The sequence below is a fragment of the Lepus europaeus genome, chromosome 18, assembly GCF_033115175.1.
Source record: "Lepus europaeus isolate LE1 chromosome 18, mLepTim1.pri, whole genome shotgun sequence".
Lineage (NCBI taxonomy): Eukaryota > Metazoa > Chordata > Mammalia > Lagomorpha > Leporidae > Lepus > Lepus europaeus.
The window spans coordinates 49,940,859-49,960,718 of record NC_084844.1 but is presented as its reverse complement, the minus strand read 5'-3'; positions in this window follow the sequence as shown (position 1 = coordinate 49,960,718).

Sequence of the window (19,860 nt, the reverse complement as noted above, 5' to 3'; positions counted from 1 at the left end):
TTCAACATTTTGCCCATAAAGCAACATCAAGTGAAAAAACTACCATTGGATTACTAATTATAGCATTAAATAGCAATGTACAGCACATTAAAGACAGAGAACCTACATAAAGAGAGAAGTGAGTTTTCTCTTGGATGAAATTCAGAAATGCCCACTCCCCTACAGCACGACGTGTGGTGGAGTTGAGGCCCGGGGAGGCCGGATGATGTGAGATCTCAGCGAGAGCCCACAGAGCAGGGCCCCCCAGCCAGGGGGCGGTGCTGGGCAGCTTGTGGGAGCCCCCTGTGTCCTGGCCTACAGCACCGGGTGAGCACAGAGGCAGGGCCCAGCGAGGCGAGAGAGAAATGTCACCCTTCTAGCAGACCAGCTTGAGATGGCAGGGAGGCCGTGGGGGGCAAGCGTTGCTGAGGTGTTGCAAAGGAACAAGCAGTGCATCGGCCAGGCTGAACACGTGACCCAGTGGTTAAGATGCCTGCATCCTGTATCCGAGGGCCTGGGTTCAAGCCCTGGCTCCGCTCCCTATTCCAGCTTCCTGAGGTTACCCCCCCAGGAGGCAGCAGGTGATGGCTTCAGTACTTGGGTTCCTGCCACACAAGAGTTCTGGGCTCCTGGTTTCAGTCCTGGCTCAGCCTTGGCCTTTGTGGGCATTTGGGGAGTGAGCCAGCAAACGAGACTTCTCTGTTTCTCTCTTTGTCTTTGTATCTTTGTGTGTGTGTGTGTGTGCCTGCCTGTCTGTGTCTCTCAAATAATCAATAATTTTAAACACTTTTTTAAAGAAGAAATTAACAGATGCCAAAACCTCCATGTGACATATTGGGGTGAGGGCCGTAGCTCCCTGAGAGCCAAGGGGACTTCCTTTTAGTCCAGACCATGGCCATGGACCAGGGGTGAGAAGCCATGAGAATATGGAGCAGCCCTCGCCAGCCTGTGGCGGACACCCAGTGTCCTCCCAGGCCTCAGGCTGTCCGTCCAGTCAAAGTCAGCTGAGGAAGAGCCACCCCCACGGAAGCCAGGATGGCAGCTAGAACAAAGGCACGTGGTGCTCTCGTGTCCTGCGGCACTGCGGGGTGACTGTCATCCACAAGAACCAGGCGTGCCGAGTCCCCAGACCTGAAGAAACGATAAGGAGCTACTGATGCTCGTTGCCGTGCTCGGATCAGTGCACGCTGTATAAACACCTTCAGACACACTGGACCCCATTTGCACACGCCACGCACGCATGATCATCAGGAAACGCAGAACGTAGAAGGTAAAAGCAGTAAGACTATAAAAGAGATGAGAAGTTAGATGTTCTCCATGGAAAAGCCCAAGAAAGAAGGTGGAGTGAGAGCAGGGGGTGGAAAGGCGTGGGTAACATCAGGACGTCAATGAAAAGAAGAACAAGAATGGAGATGTATGGAGAGCAGGAGTGGAGAGGCAGAGGAGTCCCTCTGGGCGTGTGCCTGGACTCGGTTCTGGCCTCCATGACTCCCTAGCTGTGTGGCCTTAGCAAGTGACCGCTCCTCTCTGTGTCTCTGTCCCTGTGGAAGAAAGGTCACATGAGAAGCAGCACTACGTGGAGGAGAACATTTTTAAAAAATAAGTAAAAGTCAAAGATGTAGAAGATTTTGGAAAAAACTTATGACTAGTGGGAAAATGATAATCATGAAAGAACAGAAAAAATAGAAACCTTTACAGATACACTTAAAAATATTCAAGGCTGGCCGGCGCCGTGGCTCACTAGGCTAATCTTCCGCCTTGCGGCGCCGGCACACCAGGTTCTAGTCCCGGTCGGGGCACCGATTCTGTCCCAGTTGCCCCTCTTCCAGGCCAGCTCTCTGCTGAGGCCCAGGAAGGCAGTGGAGGATGGCCCAAGTGCTTGGGCCCTGCACCCCATGGGAGACCAGGTGAAGCACCTGGCTCCTGCCATCGGATCAGCGCGGTGCGCCGGCCACAGCGCGCCAACCGCAGCGGCCATTGGAGGGTGAACCAACAGCAAAAGGAAGACCTTTCTCTCTGTCTCTCTCTCTCTCACTGTCCACTCTGCCTGTCAAAAAAAAAATATATTCAAGGCTATCCACCTTCATTCGGACTGTTCTAGTATTTCTTTTTTCTTCTTCAGAGATGTCAGTAATGAAAATATCTGCCTATCCACAGAGGGAAGGCGTGAAGGGGCAAGCTGAAAGGGTATGCTCTGCCCGGAACACGGGAAGAGGGGAGGGGGAACGTGAAGATGCATCACATCATCTGATCTTCAGAGATAGAGGAGAAAAGGTGATGCGTATTTAGGCACAAAAATCAGATCTCCAGTAAAGGCGAACCCGGGCTGCCTCAGGTTCTGCACTGTATGTCCAGTGCTTCAAGGTGACTGGGAAGCTGCGTGGACAGGAATTTGGCAGCTGTCTTGGGGGATGCTGTCGTCACAAGAGCCTCACCCTTCAGAGGTTACGGCCATAGTTGTTTACTTGCTGCTCACAGGACCAGGTAGCCATGGGCTCTTTGCTATGTATTTTCTTCACTCTGCTGTCCAGGCCGAAGGAGCAGCCCCTATTTGGGACATTCCTCTCTCATGGGAGAGATCAAAGCTCAGAAGAGCTACTGAAAACACACAGTGACTCCCAGAGTTCTGCTTAGAACCGGTGTAGGGCTCAGCATCTGATTGGCCAAAGCAAGTCACATGACCAGCATGCGGGAAATGTATTCCATCTGCTGTGAGTCACTCAGAGTTACGTGGCTGGAGGCAGGATATGCAATTGTCTGCCAAGGAGAAGAATTCACATTTGGTAGCCAGTATTAACACAAGCTTCCCATGTCAACTATGAACAGTTTTATTACCAGCTAAGCTGTCACCCAATCGAAGGGTGAGAGATGATGTTGTTTAAACATGTAATAATTCACAGAATGTAATTACCTGGGCTGTTTTCAGGAAAAAAAGTGACTCTTTGTAAGTCATTTTACCATGGATAGTAAGACATGTTTGTATTGAAATTGGGGATCTTAAACCATGACAACATAGAAATAGCATAATTTTCATACTTAGAGTGAGAAACAAAATGAGAGAAAAATATAAGTGTAGATTTCCTCCCACTCCAAAGCAGAGCCCAAACGGTGCAGCTCAGAGAGGTGAGCCAAGGATGACTGTGTAAAGTGCTATGGGAAGATATAGAGGTGGCTGTTAAATGTGTTACATAACAATGGGACCACCAACATTTAGAAAATGCAATGAGATGGAAGGGGGTGGGTGCACGAGCCAGCTTCCATCTCTCATCAGTACCCACAGAGGACGGTGAATAGCTGCTCTCTAAAATGATAGCTCCCGGTGCAGAGGCTGCTCTGGCCTGGTCTCTCGGGCAGCACCCTACACAACCACTAATGGGATGTAATTTACTGGAGACTTTAATACCAGGAAGGGAGAGAGGGGAGCAGGAAAGCCAATAGGAGATTTCTAATCAGGCTGGCCACCACGAAAAGCAGAGACAGCCCTCCTGGAAGCTGGGGAAACCGTGCGCTGTGGGTGAACCGTGTGCTCCTCCAGGTCTCTGTGCTGACGCCCTCACCTGCAGAGCCTCCGAGTGGGGCTGTATCTGGAGATGGGGCCTTGAGAGAGGTCACTGAGTTGAAACGAAGTGTGTAGGTAGGCACTGACGCAAGGGGCTGGAGTTCCTGTTGAAGAGGGGATCAGGACACGGACACCCACAAAAGGAAGCAGGCAGAAGGCAGCCGTCTCCAAGCCCAGGAGAAAGCAAGCTTGCTTGGAATCCCATGCGAGAACTGTGGGAAAATACACTCTGTCACTTAAGCCACTCAGTCCAGGGCATTTGCTATGGTGGCCCTAGCTCGTGCTCTGTCCCTCAAGAACAGAGAGTGGGAAGTGTTTATGCACAAATCCCCAGCTCCTGTTGGTTAATGGTTCACTCCATACAGTACAAACAGCCTGCATTTCTGTGTTGCACACCTGTGGGTGCTGCTTACAGTCCCCAGATGTCCTCGGCCTGAACAGGAAAGCAATGAAGGAAGCTAATGGGGCCAGGGTGGGCGCCTGAACCAAGGTGCTGTGGGATGTGCCTGCATGAGTCAGGTTAGACACCTGGCCGCAGGTCCGGTCAATGGCAAGCATGCCTGGGGCCAGAGAGACCCAAGTATAGTACAAGAAGTTAAAATGTAACTGTGAACAGAAATAAATTGCAAGCCTTTCAAGTCATCAGAAAGAAGGCATCGGAAAGAAAATAAAACAGGCGAATAAAGAAACATTTTAAAAGCAATAACAAAAAGAAGGGCATAAAAAGATGATAGGACTTAAAACATGAATGTCCTATTTATAATCTCAGATGAGCTAAACACTCCTACTAAAGAAAAGGTCTCTTCTTGGATTGCATCAAAAGCAAAGACAAATGATATGCTCTGACGAGATACTGAAAAATAAAAGAATACTTGATCCTATCCCTGGCACGTGGAGCAAAGGAAAGCAGAAGTCCTCTCTCAATATGATACAAGGTTGAACTTAAGGCAAAAGTAATAAGCAAAAGGCCAGGAAGAGCCTGTCATGTTGCACACACACCGATCTTCATGCATCCATACATACTAAGTTCATAAAGGGAAAATACGTCACATGAGTAACAGGAGCACTATGGTAACGGGTCATTTCATTTCTCTACCTGTGACAGGTCACATAGATAAAAATAAGTGGGCCTAAAAAGTAATAAAGTAGCTACTAAAGTCAACTTTAGCTCTATCTATCCTAGAACTGTGTAACCACATCTCAACACAAGGAATGACACATTCCCTCCACCCCTAAAGCACCTTATGAAACATGAATCAGACTGGCCACATACAAGTTTAGGACATTACACTACAAAATAACCTTCTCAATTTTTCAGAGTGTAACTCACAAGGAAGACACTGATTATACGTTGATAACATCAGGTAATAATGATAAACTAAGGGGACCAGTGTTGCTGTGCAATGAGCAGGCCGCCACTTTCAATACTGGCTACCTAGACTGGGGCACGGGTTCAAGGCCAGGCTGCTCCACTTCCACTGCAGCTTCCTGATAATGTCTGGGGAGGGAAGGCAGCTGATGATGGCCCAGGTACTCCCACGTGGGAGACCAGATGGCGTTCCTGGGTCCTGGCTTTAGCCTGGCACAGCCCTGGCTGTTGCAGGCATCTCTCTGTCACCTCTCTCTTCATTTTTGCCTTTCAAGTAAATAAATTTTAAATTTTTAAAATAATAATAATAATAATAACCCATTACCTAAAAAAACAAAATACCCCAAAACTTTCAGTGCTATATTATGAAACCCAAGTTAAAATTGCAGAATATTAAAAAAAAATAAATAAAAGACCAAAGTACTCTGTACCTAACTGGAGAGACTATAACCAGCGCAAAAAAAAAAAAAAGCTCAGAAGAAAAAGTCATGATTTTAAAATACTTAGTGTAAAAAATGAAAATGAATGAATTAGAGATTCAACTTCCAAAGTTAGGAAAAACACAAAGACCAAGGTAAACCCGAGAAAACAAAAGAAAGACTTTGAAAGATCAGGGTAGAAATCCATGAATGAGGCACAGCAGAGCTAGCAGGTGAACAGGAGCTGGTCAGCGAGAGAGGAAAAAGCTACCAAGTCAGTCCAGTGGTAGCTAACTCCATCAGCTCCTCCGCGCTACAGTGAGCTGCCCCAGCAGAGTCAGTCTGTACAGAAGAAACCCTTATTGTGGCTCAGGGTTTGGAGGTTCATGGTCCAGGGTCAGGTGGGCTCAGTGGTTCAGCCTCTGGGGAGGCTGGGGGGGGGGGGGGTGTGCAGCAGCAGGGGCGGGAGATGTGTGGAGGAGCAGAGAGCCAGTGGCTGGTTCAGCACTGCTGTCGCCTTCTGAGGGCCTGCCCCAGGGACCTCCGGGCCCCAGCGTGGCCCCCTCCCAACACTGGAATTGAATCAAATTTCTACCCTGTTGGTGCCATCAGCCTAAGGCTTTGGGAGTTTAAATGTCTGTATTATTTTTGGAGCTGCATCCTATTGAAACAATAGCACTCGCCTGAATAAGAAAATTTAGAAAAGCAGAAAATCCACAGACACATTAAATAAGAAGTTAGAGCCAGAGAAGTCTCCTAAGATAGACTGCAGGTGTGGAAGTCACTGTGGCTACAGAGTCCATTAAAACAGCCAATTTCCTCGACCAACTCCCTTCCAACTACATTGCCCATCCCACTCCCCACTCAGTGACTCCCGCATTGTCGCTCATCGTTGTCGTCTCCAGCACCAAAGACTGCTTCAAGGGCCCCAGCTCTGGGGCTGCGTGGAGACTTCCAGTCAGTGCTGTGTCAGGCCGCCGCTCACCCTGCTAAGATTCACGTGCATCGTTCTCCTCTTGACCAGGGAACCCTCAGCCCTGCTTGGCCCAGCACCCATCTTCTAGGCAGCTGAACACTGCTCAAGACCATTGCACAAGGATGACCTGGGAAGGTGGGATCGTTAATCTGTTTTAGGAGTGGGCCTGTGTGCGTGGGCATGTGTGTCTCTGTGTGCACTTGTGTGTCTTTGGAACTTCTGTGGCCTCCCACACGGTGCCCTGACAAATATCTGAAGTCATGCATGGTTTCAGGAAGGGTAGATTGTGTCGGGGTGTGGAAGCCAGCCCCCGGGATAGCACCCGCCATCCCAGCCTCCTGCTGCACGTGTCTCTGTGTAATCCCCGCCCACGTTGCATCATGGTTCTGTATGACTAACAGAATCCCGTGGAAGCGACAGCAAATCACTTCTGAAATTAGACTGTAAAAGACACTACGGGAGGCTTTGGTGCTGCTCCGTCTGTCCCTCTCTGATTGCTCACTTGGGAATGTCACTGGCCATCCCTACGCAGAAGCCCGCATGATAAGGAGCTGAAGCCGCCTGCCTAGCACCCGCGAGTGAGTCCAGGAGAGATGCCTCCAGCTTGGTCAGTGGCCGGCCGACGCCTTCATTGTAGCCTACAGCAGCCCAAGTCAGTGCCCAGCTAAGCTGCTGCCAGACCCTGGCACACAGAATGGAGGACATTCGTTCCTGTTGTTCTAATGCTCCACTGCGGGGTAATTTGTTATGTCACAACAGATAACCAGCACACAGGAGTACCAGACAAGTCCAGGCTGGGGGGTCCCTGTTGTTCCTTGTGCCACAGTGTGGCTCGTAAACTGAGAAAGCTCACCTGGGAATGGCCAAAAAGTGGAATCCAGGAGGTGGCTGTGGCACAGTGGGCCCCCCGGGTCTGTCTCAAGGAAAGGGAGAATCTCTCGGTGTGTGCTCTGAGGCCAACAGCTGCCCCTTAGGTGCTGAACTTTAATGTTCTCTTTCTGTCTGGGTGTGGGTGTGCGTGCGTGCATATTTTTCTTGCAAAGTTATTTGGGCAAAATGACACTTCACCCCCAAAGTATGTTAGCATGTAGCTCCTAAGGACAAGACCATTCTGTGATGCAGCTACAGCACCAGTGTCAAACAAAGGAATGTGAAATCATCCATACAGTCATATCATCTCCTATACAGTCTCTACTCAAGCTGCACCCAAACTGCCTCTCCTAGCCTAGGTGCTGCTGTCCGATGAACTTGAGACTTGTCCATGAGCTCCTGTCTCTTACAGCCAGCAGTGACGTCATGACCCCGTGGACATGAGCCGGCTCACTCTTCCAGCTTGTGCATGGCTGTCCCATCCTGCAGGATCAGAGAAGAGCTGGGAGGAAATCAAGAGGCCCATCGCAGCTCAAGTTGCGGGCAGCACAGAATGGCTGCCAGGGCAGTGGCGAGGCCAAGAGAGTTGGAGAAGGCACAAAAGACTGCCCAATGCATTGTCCGCTGTCCTTTTTATTTTTAAAAATCCAACATCAGTCAAGGATCGGATTGTCAATCACTCTGCATTTGATTGTGAATCTCTTTAGCCTCTTTTATTCCAAAATTGTTCCCCAAATTTAAATATCTCTCCATATAACAACATTGCCCTTTTGAAGAGTCGGAGCCCTCAGAATATGCTGCTGCTCTTCTCCTCACCAGGTCCAGGTTAAAGTTCTAGCAAGGATACCATGTGCGGCTTCTTGCCGCACCCTGGGAGATTCGCGTTGTCATGGTGTCCCACTTTGGGTGATACATCTGAGCCGGTTAAGGTGTGATCCACCAGCCGTCTCCATTGCAGACACGCCCGTTCCTTTTGTCATTGGCAGGAAGCCATGATGATCCGCAGAGACTGTGTCCTGCTCCCTGGCGCCCTTTCCCCCAGTGGTTCTGGTGCCCACCGGTGATTCCTGCCCATCTCTACTCTTACACTGCTGGCTGCAGACCTGTGACCTTGGCTTGCAGATCTGGAGAGATTTGAGATGAATAAGGTGAAGCTCCTAAAGGTAGGGGTCAAGCTCAAGGCCTTCCGACTTTCCATTTCTTCTGGTTGCAGGTAAACCCACGCCCAAAGCCCTTTTCCTGTGGCAGGATCCCTGCAGACCTGGGGGCCGGGCACCTGGATCCTCAGCTTTGTGCTGATGTGGGGATGGTGAGGGTCTAAGCCTCTCTGTGGACTCAGCCTCTGCAAAGGGACAGAGAGGAGGGAGGACTGCAGAGGGTAGGGGGGTGGGGAGTGATGTCCATGATTCCCTACAGCCGTCGGCAAGGAGGAACGTGGGGGCTGCAGGCTCTCAATCTCCATTTGGCTGGCCGAGGCCATGACCAGCACCTTCAGTCACTTCTAACATCTCTGCCACCACCTGCCCATGTGCACGTGTCATCTGGCCTCAAAGACTTGTTTCTAGTAGGCTGGTCTTCAAGGAAGCATATCAACACGCTGGGGTGTGTGTGTGTGTGTGTGTATGTGTATGTGAGAGAGAGAGAGAGAGAGAGAGGGCACGAGAGAGACAAAGAGAGACATAGAAAGACAGATACAGAGACAGGGAGACACAGAGATGCTGGAGCACTTGTTACCAATAATCAATTGCTGGCATTTGAAAATGACAGAGAATTCCAGGATACTCCTTGAATGGTCTCACTGTCTTAAAAGAAAGTTGGGCTCTCTTACTTGGAGCGAAGTGAAGTTTGGCTGTGAGTTGGAAATTACAGGTGTGAATTAGTCTGTATTGAGCATCAAGGGGGAACAATACCAAGACCTCAATCGATGGTTCCTGGATGTGTCATATAGTTCCTTACCCCTTAGATGCTGATGATCGGTGGCCAAAACTCTGCAAGCTGCTGAGTGCTGGGAGACTCTAGGAGAACTGTGCTGACAATGACCCAGCGTCTACAGGGGACAGCTCAAAGAAGCAGGTAAGTTGTAGTCCTACAGCTCTGGAGCGTTGAAAGAAGAAAGAGTTGAAAGTCTAGCCTGAACACGAAAGCTGTGGAGCACGTGCCGCCATCACAGTAAATCTCGCGAGGGTCTCACGGGGGTCTCTGGATCTTGTGCATCCGCAGGCTGCTCCGTGGAAGCCAAGTTAGAAGGCACAGTGACCAGCCCTCCTGCTTTGCCTGAGCCGCTCCTGGTTTCAGCACTGAAAGCTTCACACCCCCGGAAAGCTCAGGCCCTCGTCAGCACAGGATCCCAGCCATGTCTGAGCGAGCCCCTTCTGCTGACCTGGGAAATATGTTGCATTTAGCCAACCTCCATCTGTGGCTCCTGAGTGACAGTGACAGTGGGACAGAGAGGAGATTCTGGCTTGTCTGTGATTCAGTCCATGTAGGTGACTGCTGGAAGGTTCTCAGAACACAGCACAATGCGTTGGCTCTAAGTTCACAGATGTTCTATGGATTTCCAAAGCTGTGGCCCCTTCCCTGTCACCATCCGATTGCTTTCAGCATGCACAGAGGAAAGCCAAAGGCATGAATCCGTAGTTTAGCTATTAGAATCCGTGAGTGAATGTTTGATTCAGGATCAATATAATAAGACAAAACACTTAGCATAGCATAGAAATGCACCAACTATGTAGAAATACCTAGACATAGATCCAAAGATGTCTAAGAAGGTAGATTTTAAAGTCAGAGCTTCTTAAAGTTTAATAGATGCCAGAATTACCTGGAGAGTTTATTAAAACACAGACTGCTGGGCTTCAAGTCCAGAGTCTGATTCAGTGGGGCTGGGCTGGGGCAGAGCTGGAGATTTTGCATATCTAACAAGTCAGGTGTGTGTGTGTGTGTGTGTGTGTGTGTGTGAGAGAGAGAGAGAGAGAGAGAGAGAGAGAGAGAGAGAGAGAGAGAGAAGAGAGATTGCTAGTAACTTGTTACCAATAATCAATTACTGGCATTTGAAAATGACAGAGAATCCCAGGCTATTCCTTGGATGGTCTCACTGACTTGCAAGAACGCTGGGCTCTCTTACTTAGAATGTCGTGAAGTTTTGGCTGTGAGTTGAAAGTTACAAGTGGGAATTAGTCCGTATTGAGTGTCAAGGGCAACATCACCAAGACTTCAATGGATGGTTCCTGGATATGTCATATAGTTCCTTACCCCTCAGATGCTGGCCCTTGGACCATGCTTTTTTTTTTTAAAGCTTTTATTTATTTAGTTGAGAGGCAGAGTTACAGGCAGAGAGGGAGAGACAGAGATTAAGATCTTCCATCCACTGATTCACTCCCCAAATGGCTATAACAACCAGAGCTGACTGATCCAAAGCCAGGAGCCTGGAGCTTCTTCCAAGTCTCCCATGTGGGTGCAGGAGCCCAAGCACTTCGGCCATCCTCTACTGCTTTCCCAAGTGCATTAGCAGAGAGCTGGATAGGAAGTGGAGCAGCCAGGACTAAAACTGGCACCCATATGGGATGCCAGCACCACAGGCAGAGGCTTAGCCCACTGTACCACAGCGCCAGTCCCATGAACCATGCTTTAAGAACCATTGCTCCACACTGAAAATTATCAAACATGCACCTGTCACTTTGAGTTCTCAGTTCCTGTATGTCTTCCCATCCTTTGTTCCTGAGACATCCTATACCTCTAGCTCCTACTCTGCCCCTTCTCCCTCATCCTGCCACTCATTCTGCACCCACTCTTCCAACTTGGAGCTGCTTGGGGCCCTGTCCTCAGTCCTCAACTCACTGGACACCCTCTCCAAGGAGTCACACCCACATCCTGTGCTCTGATGGCTGTTGCCTCTCCCTCCTCAGGCTCTCCTGGAAGCTCCAGGCCGTCCCCTCTCCACCAGTCTCCTGGACACTTCCGCCTGGATGTCCTGCAGCCTCCCCAGTCTGTATGGCCAAGGATGAGCTCCCTGCTTCCCCACATCCGCTCCTTCATCTGTTGTCCGCTACTGCAGGAAAGCCACTGTCCTATCCATCTGGTCACCTAGACAGGACGCTGGGGCAGCATCCTGGACACCTGCTGTTTCCCAATTCCTACCTCGCTTCTAGGAGACGTGTCTGGGGGGACAGTAGGAGGCCTTGCTCTCCCCTGGCACTACCACGTGTCCCATATGGAGGGAGAGAGCAGCCACGAGAAATCGTGAAGAATAATGTCAACTTACTGCCGACAGGAGTGGATTCACGGGCTCACCTGGGACTGAGCCGCAATGTAATGTTGAGGTCCTTTTCTCCTGGGTTTTGTTTACCTGAGTGAGGCTAGCTGGCGTGCCTGGAGGATCTGGGCCTCTGCTGGGTGCGTGTGTTTGGCAGGTGTAGGACCTGTGCCCCAGGGCCTATTGCAAAGGAGAAGCAGCTGGAGGGTGGGTGGGGTGGGGGGAGATAAGAGCCTAGGAGGAAAGCCAGGAAACACTTGGCCTGCGGTCTCTCTATACATTAATGTCTCCAATCAGACGAGGTTTCCCTCTTCTTGGGAGAAGGGAGCGAAGGATGGGAAATGTTCCTTCAATGCTTTCCTGGCCAGAGAAGTGGAGTGAAAGTTCTGTCTCTCCGTGGAAATGCGAGGAGCTGAGAGTGCACACCCCGCCCCCAGGAAAGCCCTGGGTACCCTTGAGTGGGTCACTGTGCTGCTCGGAGCCCCGGCGCCCCCACCTGTAACTGAAGCCTGCAGGACGAGACTCTGAAGAGCCTTCTGGGCCTTCAGATTTGATTAAACCCCATGAATATGGAAGGCTGCGCTCCTGTAGGTTTTCCAGCCGAGAGCCTGCAGGTAATTTGTCATTTAATTACTCCCCTAGACGTTGGCAGCCCAGCCCTCCCCAGGGGCCCAGAGGATGCGCCTGCAAAGAGCAGTGTGCCTTGCATCCCACATGACTGAGACGCAGAAGGAGTCAGGGCACAATGCGCTCCATTGTCTGGCAAAAGCCGAAAGGAAGACTTGCGTCTCATTCCCTAAGGATGTAGCAGGTGTCTGCTGTGGGCCATTTCCTGGGAGCTGGGGTGGCTGGAAGCCACAGTGAGGCCAAAATACAGCCAGGGAATGAGGGCAGGTACACAACCCGCTGTTAGGGAAAACCACAAAGAGCGATTAGCACCCAAAGAAAGATTGGAAAAACCCCAACAGGGCAAGCATTGGGTAAGACAAGGCAGCAGCGAAGGCTACTCGGGGAAGGGGCTACTTCAGTCAGGTCTTGGCGGGTAGAGAGCTCTGGGCCTGCAGAGGTGGGCTGTGGAGGAGTCTTCCCAGAGAAGAGGTGACGTGAGTCAACACAGAAGGCCAGCTGTCGGGGACAGAAACAGCTTGTGTTGCTGAAACAAAAGTCACAGCGAGGAGGAGAGGGGATGGACCCAAGACAGGGCGTTTCCATCGCCCTGGGACTCTCCCCCCGTGCCCTCTCCCAGTCAAGGCTGCCACCCCGAAGCAATCTTTGGCCGGATCTCTGTTGCCAGAGGGGAGGCTGCCCGTTCCGAATTTCATGTGCATGGGGTCGCAGTGTGCGTGCTCACTGGTGTTAAGCGTGCTATTGCCCGGCCGTTCCTGTGCCCACAGAGCTGCTCTCTCCTCACCACTGCTGCCAGTAGCTGTGGTTTGAATCTGGGGTTTGCCCTCTGTAACGTGGCTTTGAGCTTAATCCCCAGTGTGAGCGATGAGAAGGGAGGAAAGTGAGTCTGACGCTAGTGTTGTTCCGAGGGGAGCAGGAAAAGATAAGGTCATCAGGGCAGAACCCCGTGGCTGAACACTGGTCGATTTATAATGAGAGAGAGAGGGAGAGATAGAGAGAGAGAGCGAGCGAGCAGAAGGGACACAGACACACACCTTCATTTTATGCTATGTGATGCTTTGCTCCTGCTTGGAATTCTGCCAGCCACCAGACCAAACGGATGCAGCCTGTTGACCTTGGCCCTCCAGAATCATAAGTCAAAAACAAACCTATTTTCTTTAAAACTTTCCCAGTCCATAGCATTGTGTTAGTAGCAGAAGAAAATGAAGTCAGAGAGTAGTTTTCTACTGCATGGCTCCACTGCAGTTACCCGTCCTACGGAGGATGGGATTCCGTGGGTCCTGGTTTCTGACCATCATGACAAAAGGCTATGATCAGTGTAGTGCAAGCTTTTTGCGGGCACATGTTTTTATTATTCTTGGATAATTCCTGGGAATTAAATATCAGGAAAAGGGGCTACATGTTTAAGTTACAAAGGAACTGTCAACAAGTTCTCCAGCACAGTTCCTGCCCCCATTCCAGGTGGGTTTGAAACTCTTGATGCTTCAGAAGTAATGGACAGACACACATTTGAACAAGTAGCATCCTTCCCTTCCAAGCTCCTCTTTTCCCAGGCGCCAGTGACTAAACCCTGGAAACATGTCAAAACAACTCTAAAATTAGGTCTCTTTGCAACCTGCACGTCCAGCTGTTATCTTCGTGCCAAACCTCCCCCTGAATGAAACCCACTCCATGAATATGTAAATTAATTGGTGTTGCGTCTCTGAAGACTGTCTCAGCCCAGGCTGCAGGGCCTCTAAAGACACCTGTCACGCAATGTCAGGGAGAGCCAGAGTAGTTCAAGTGCAGCCAAGTCAGCCTGGAGCAGACAGTTCCAGTTGAAGCCTGAAGACCCTGAAGCTGGGCTGAACTTGTCTGTCTGAATTTTCTACACATAGGTCATTTTCACTCTAGAGATTTCCCCTGTGTCCATTCCCAGCCAATTAACCCAACATGTGTCAACACAAAGCTTTGCACAAGATTCTGATAGTCAAAACCTAGACACAGCCCAGATGCCGTCCCCCGGAGAGCGGATAACTACAGCGGAGCTGTGGAGTGCCAAAGTCAGTGCTGCGTTAATCCTTTGGGTGGACTCAGTTCCTAACCATATCGCAGAGGGGCAGGTCCTGCTGATGTCATCACTGGGTTGCACGTGGAGGTTTGTTCATGGAACTATGGAGAGGGGGATGGCTCTGTCCGTGGTTCTACGGGGAAGTCACAGCTTAGCAGGTGTCTTCTGTTCCCATCTGCTCTGCAAACTCGTCTCTCAGGTGGCTCCTGGGAGGCAGCCCCTGACTCCTCGCATGTAATACTGGGTGGGTCGTTAACTGTGCTAGGACTTAAACCCAGACCCTGCTGCTAAGCAAAGCTCGCCCCCTGCACAGGAGTGCTTCTGTCCTTATATGAAAGCAAGGTCAGGTGTTTGAGGGAGGTCCTGTGCAGGTAACGGCATGGCCCAAAGTGAGCACTCGCGGGAGACAGTGCTACGCATAACTCCGGTGACCACAGGCTCCCTTGGTTGCAGTCCTTAAACTCTGGAGTCACCTAGAACCTCCTCACTACAAGCCAGAAGGAGGTTCTAGAAATCTGGGTTCCCTCTAACCCCGGACAGACATAGAAGCAAGCTCTGGTGCTTAGACCCCAGCCCTTCTGTGCCCTTCTGGGAGTAATGAAAGCTTTGTGCCTGTTTCCTGGAGCACAGATGGGTTCTTGAGTGGTCAGCCCCAGGAGGAAGGAAAGCAGGGTCAGTGGCCGACACAGGACCTGCTGAACTCCTGAGACCAGAGCTGGAGAACGTCCACTCCTCTGAGAATCTTCTTGAATATCCAGGTGTGATCTTTGATGGAATCGCCAATCAAGAGGGAGGGCAGGCGCGGGGTAGGCAGGATGTCCCCACGTGGAAGTTCTGCAAGTCCTGCCGAAGACGTGTGCGTCCCAGGAGGGCTGCTGTCTCCATGGGGCTGCCCCCGAGCTCACCCACTCTTCCTGCCTCCTTCACTCATCAGGACGGGGTCAGGTGGTGGTCAGGGTGGAGGGTGGATCCCTTCTGCACCACTGGTGTGCTCTGCACACTCCCTACTTCAAGAACTCTGTTCCAGGTCAGCCACTCCCTCCGTAGCCTTTGGCAAGTCCCAGCTACCTCTCAGCTCCTGGGCCCACATTGTTCTGGGGAGCCCAGTGGGCAGTGCAAGGCTGCAGTAAGGCCATAGACCTGACTGGTGGCACTCCCAGCCTGTGTGAGGGGTCCTGGTCGGAGGAAGAGGTGGCCTTGGGGAGTGAGGGGAGAGGTCAGGGCACACAGCACAGGGTGAAGGGATCCAAAGGCTCTGGATTCCAGCCATGAAAGAGCCAGCTGCATTCCAGATGTGAGCCCACAAGCAGGGTCTTGGCTTCAGCCCTGCCGCTCCCGACCCTGGCCGTGGAACTGTGGACTGCAAGCCACAGGCAGGTTGTGCTACTGTCACCATCACCGGGGACTCGTGTGTCTTCTCTCCAGTCCGCCCAGCCCTGAATATCCCAACGGCCCAAGTCGTAGCTGTGACTTCCCAGTGTCTGCCTCCCAAGGTAAATTCATTTTCTCCGTTAAGTGAAACCTTGTCATGCATTAGAGCCAGGAATTACATCCTTCACTGAGCAGCCTCTGTGCCGAAAGGAAGCCAGACACTGTGATGAGTAGAGGCCGGGAGCGGCAGTCATGGGAGCGCTGGCAGCTGCCACCCAGACCAACCCCCGGGGCTGGCGCAGCTACACCAGGCACCGAGGGGCTGTGCACCTGTTCCGGGGCTGGTGGCTCCTCGGGCTCCTGGGACAGGAAGTCAGGAGGCACCTCTGGCAGGAGCACAGCTGGCTTCCTGAGCGAGAAGCCCATGAGCGCAGCAACCTAAGTGTTCAGCAGCCTCCCCCGACCCACAAGAGGTCACACTGGGGCTATCCTTAGCAGAGCTGTGTAGTCCCTAGCCATTGACGTTGCCAACGCAAATACAGAGTTCAACGGCCAGTGGTTAGACACTGGTGCAGTGGGCAGCGTGTGGGGGAGGGTGTATCTGATGACTTTGGGGGTGTCATTTCCGGCTCCTGTACTTGTCAGTGTAGTGTGGGATTTATGAATTAGTAAATGGTGAATGAGGGTAGGAAGTAGGCGTGCGAGGGACAAGCAGAGAGACAGCACAGGCAGTGCTGGCAGAGAGGAGGAAGAACAGGTGTTTCCCAGGTCTGAGTGGCCCGGTCCACACCCGCTTCTACAGGCAGCGGAAACCCCAGACTGTGCGTATAGGATGCAGCCGTACAGCACCCTAGTGGGGCCCAAGCTGATTCTTCTCGACCCAGAGTTTGATTGACTAAATCCTGAACAGGAGCAAAGGGCGTTCAGCATTGCCTGTGTTTGTCCTTTACCTGCAAATTTGCTTCCAAAAGAGGGACTCAGAGGATCAAGGTCTGGGCTCTGAGTAGGATGCATTCCGAGAGAGAATCATATTCAGTCCCTTTGTTGTTGCGTGGGGGAAATCAAGGCCAAGGACATGGTAGGGCTTCTTCCCTCAGCCAAGGAACCTGCAAAGGGGAAGCAGAAAATGAGAGGCGTGTGGGCTAGAGTTAGGGAGCCTGGGCTTGGGTGTATGCATGTGTGTGTGCATGTGTGTCACACGTGTGAATGTGTGCATGCCCATGCATGTCCATATACACACATGTGTGAGTGAGTGTGTGTGTGTGTGTGTGAGTTGTTATAATGTTGAGAAAGATCCAGCATTTAGAGTCCCCAGCTGGGTGGGTCGGAGGCAGGGGGAGGGAGGCAAAGAAACGACAAAATCAGTATACGCTCAGTGATTTGCTACGCTTTGTGGATTCCAATTCTGGAAATTATTTCATGATAGAAAGTCGTAAGATCAGACCCAATAAACTCAAGTCCTCTATTGATTTTTCCTCCTCTCCAGCAGTAGCTGTGTTTTGACTACATTGTGTGAATCATTTAGCTAAGGAAGCAGAAAACAAGGAACAACACCCACAACTCCCAAGGCAATAAAATCATCATCAATTCACTGGGACGAAGAAGTTTTTATTTATTTTTTTTCTCCAAAGAGCAAGTTATGAAGGATCTGCTGTGAGCAGCAGTTGGGTAAGAGCCTGGCTGATGGTTTCGTCTCTAGAATTTAGAGGAAGCGGTCGAAGGAGCTCGGACCTCCCCCGAGCTTCCCTGTCGCAACTTCCCCAGTAAGGCGACAGTTGCAGTAAGTGTTGTTGCATCAACCCCGAGGGCATCTAAGACCTTTCTTCTCTACTTCTTTCCTCTTTGCTTTCCCTCCACATCAAAAGGAGTATAATCTCTCTCGCCTGTTCTCACTCTCTCGCATTCATGGGAAATGGAACTGAAGCATAACTTTATTTTGAGGCAAAAAAAAAAAATGTTGAAATCCATTTATATGCAAGTCTTCAAAAATCCATAAAAATGTATATCATGAAAAAACTATGCACAGGATTCAAAACGGTTTTTACATCAAAGTAAACCTATCTTTCAATTACATTTCCCCATGAAAGTTCCCCCATATACACGAACTCTTATTGAAGCACAATAGATATTCAGAAAAGTACAATGATAGATGGACAGTTTGCTAGAATTTCTCACAAGATCGCATTCCTAGCGCTGTCCCCATTATGTAGAAGTGAAACCAGGTCGGCCCCCAGGAGAGCCTCCGGGTCCCCTCCCAGCCAAATCTTCCCCAACTATAGTCAGGGTCCACCCCACCCTCCCAGCACCACGGGTCAGTTTGGTCTCATTCTGAATTCTCTATAAATGGGGCCATTGCTTGTGAATCTCACCTATGGTATCCTGAAGGCTCAGTTGCTTGTTTATTTTCATTGTTTAAAATGTCACCTTATGAATAGACTGCAACCTATTTGCTCATTCGATTTTAATGGACATTCAAGTGCTTTCTCACTTTTGCCTATCACCAGTGATGTTGCTATGGGTATGCTTGTAGACGTAGCTTTTGTAGGCAGGTGAGCACTTCTGCTTGCCAGATGCCCAGGGCCAGCTGTTTTCAGGACACGACTCTTCAGTTTGGGCAGGCGCTCTTATCCAAAGTGGTTGCACAAATTCGCACTCCCCTGCTCAGCAGAAGGGCTCCAGTTTCCACATCTTTGTCAGCACTTAAACGTCTTTTTTATTCTAGACAGTCTGGGGGATCTGATTGTGATTTTGATATGTTTCCCTGATTCCTGATCGCTTTGGACATATTTTCATAATTCATGGGCCACTTACATATCCTCTCATGGAAAACGGTTTTCAAGCTTTTTGCCGGTTTTCTGAAATCTTTCTTTTATTAACTTGAAGGTGTTCTCAGTGTATGAGGGACTTCAAGAAGTTCAGACCAAGGGAGGTAGAAGACAAGGAGAACTGTCAGGAACTTCTGGAACCGTGTTGTGTTCTGTATTTGTGCCTGGTGGGTCACGTGTGTTGAGGGCGCCTCTCTCCATGTGGGGCTGTTGTGGGCCTAGGGGGTCCCCTAATAGTGGCATTGCAGAGGCCACAGCCTTGATCTTAGAATAATCCGATTTGTCAAGCCTGTCTTGAGGGTTACCAGTTTTGGACCTTATTTGTGACCTCTTTGTTTACCTCAAGGTCTTCAAGACAGCTTCCTCTGCTGTTTCTTGGGAGTGTTTCTGTGTTAAACCTTGCATATTTAAGCCTCAATCTGACTGGAATTAATTTTTGAGAGTGGTGTGAGGTAAGGTAAAAGTCAATCCTTTTTTCCCCATATGGGTGTTTAGCTGTTGACCCCTCGTAAGTTAATGAACCATCCCTTCCCACGGTGGTGTAGTGCCCTCTCTGTCCTGTCACTTACGTGTGTACACACTCAGGCACACACCCAGACACACACAAACACAGAAACACACACAGACACACACAGGCATACACACAGATACAGAAACACAGACACATATGCAAACACACATACACAGACACACAGAAACACACAAGCACAGAAACACACAGATACACAGAAACACACACACAAGCACAGAAACACACAGACAAGCACAGAAACACACAGACACAGACACACAGAAACACACAGACACAGACACACAGAAACCATGGACACACAACACACGGGCCATTTTATGAGTTCTGTGTCTGCTTTTCCTTGTACTGTACTGTACTATCTTAATTACCATAGCTTTATAAAAAATCTTGACAAGGATCGTTTTGGATGTCCTCCACCCTTTAATGTCACTTCATATGAAAGTTAGAATTATCAACTTCCTTTTTTATCGGTACGTCATTGAATCCAGAGATCAGTTGGAGGAAAGTTAATACATTTTTAATGTCCAGTTTTCAGTAGTGGGATGTGTCCGGCCCATGTGTGAGATAATCTGTTCTGGCCCTGCCAAGGTGACCGCAGGCAGGACCTGAAATCCAGTGAGTGTGGGGCTGGCGCTGGGGCGCAGAGGGTTACACCATGGCCTGCGATGCCCGCATCCCATATGACCGCCGGTTTGATTCTCTGCTGCTCCATTTATAATCCCTTAGGCCCCTGCCACCCACGTGGGAGGCCCGGATGGAGTTCTGGTGTCCTGGCTTCAGCTTTGCCCAACCCTGACTGATACGGCCATGTGGGGAGCGAACCAGTGGATGGAAAGATCTCTCTGTCTTTCTCTCTCTCTCTCTCTCTCTGCTTTTCAAATAAATTAAATACACTTTTAAAAAAGAAATTCGACAAATCCATGGCAAGCTAATTTTAAGTTGATAATTTTGTATGGGCTGCAAATGATATCATAAACATCCAAATGACTTTTGGCAGAAAAAGCTTCCCCACCCCCGATTAGTTTTATTTATCT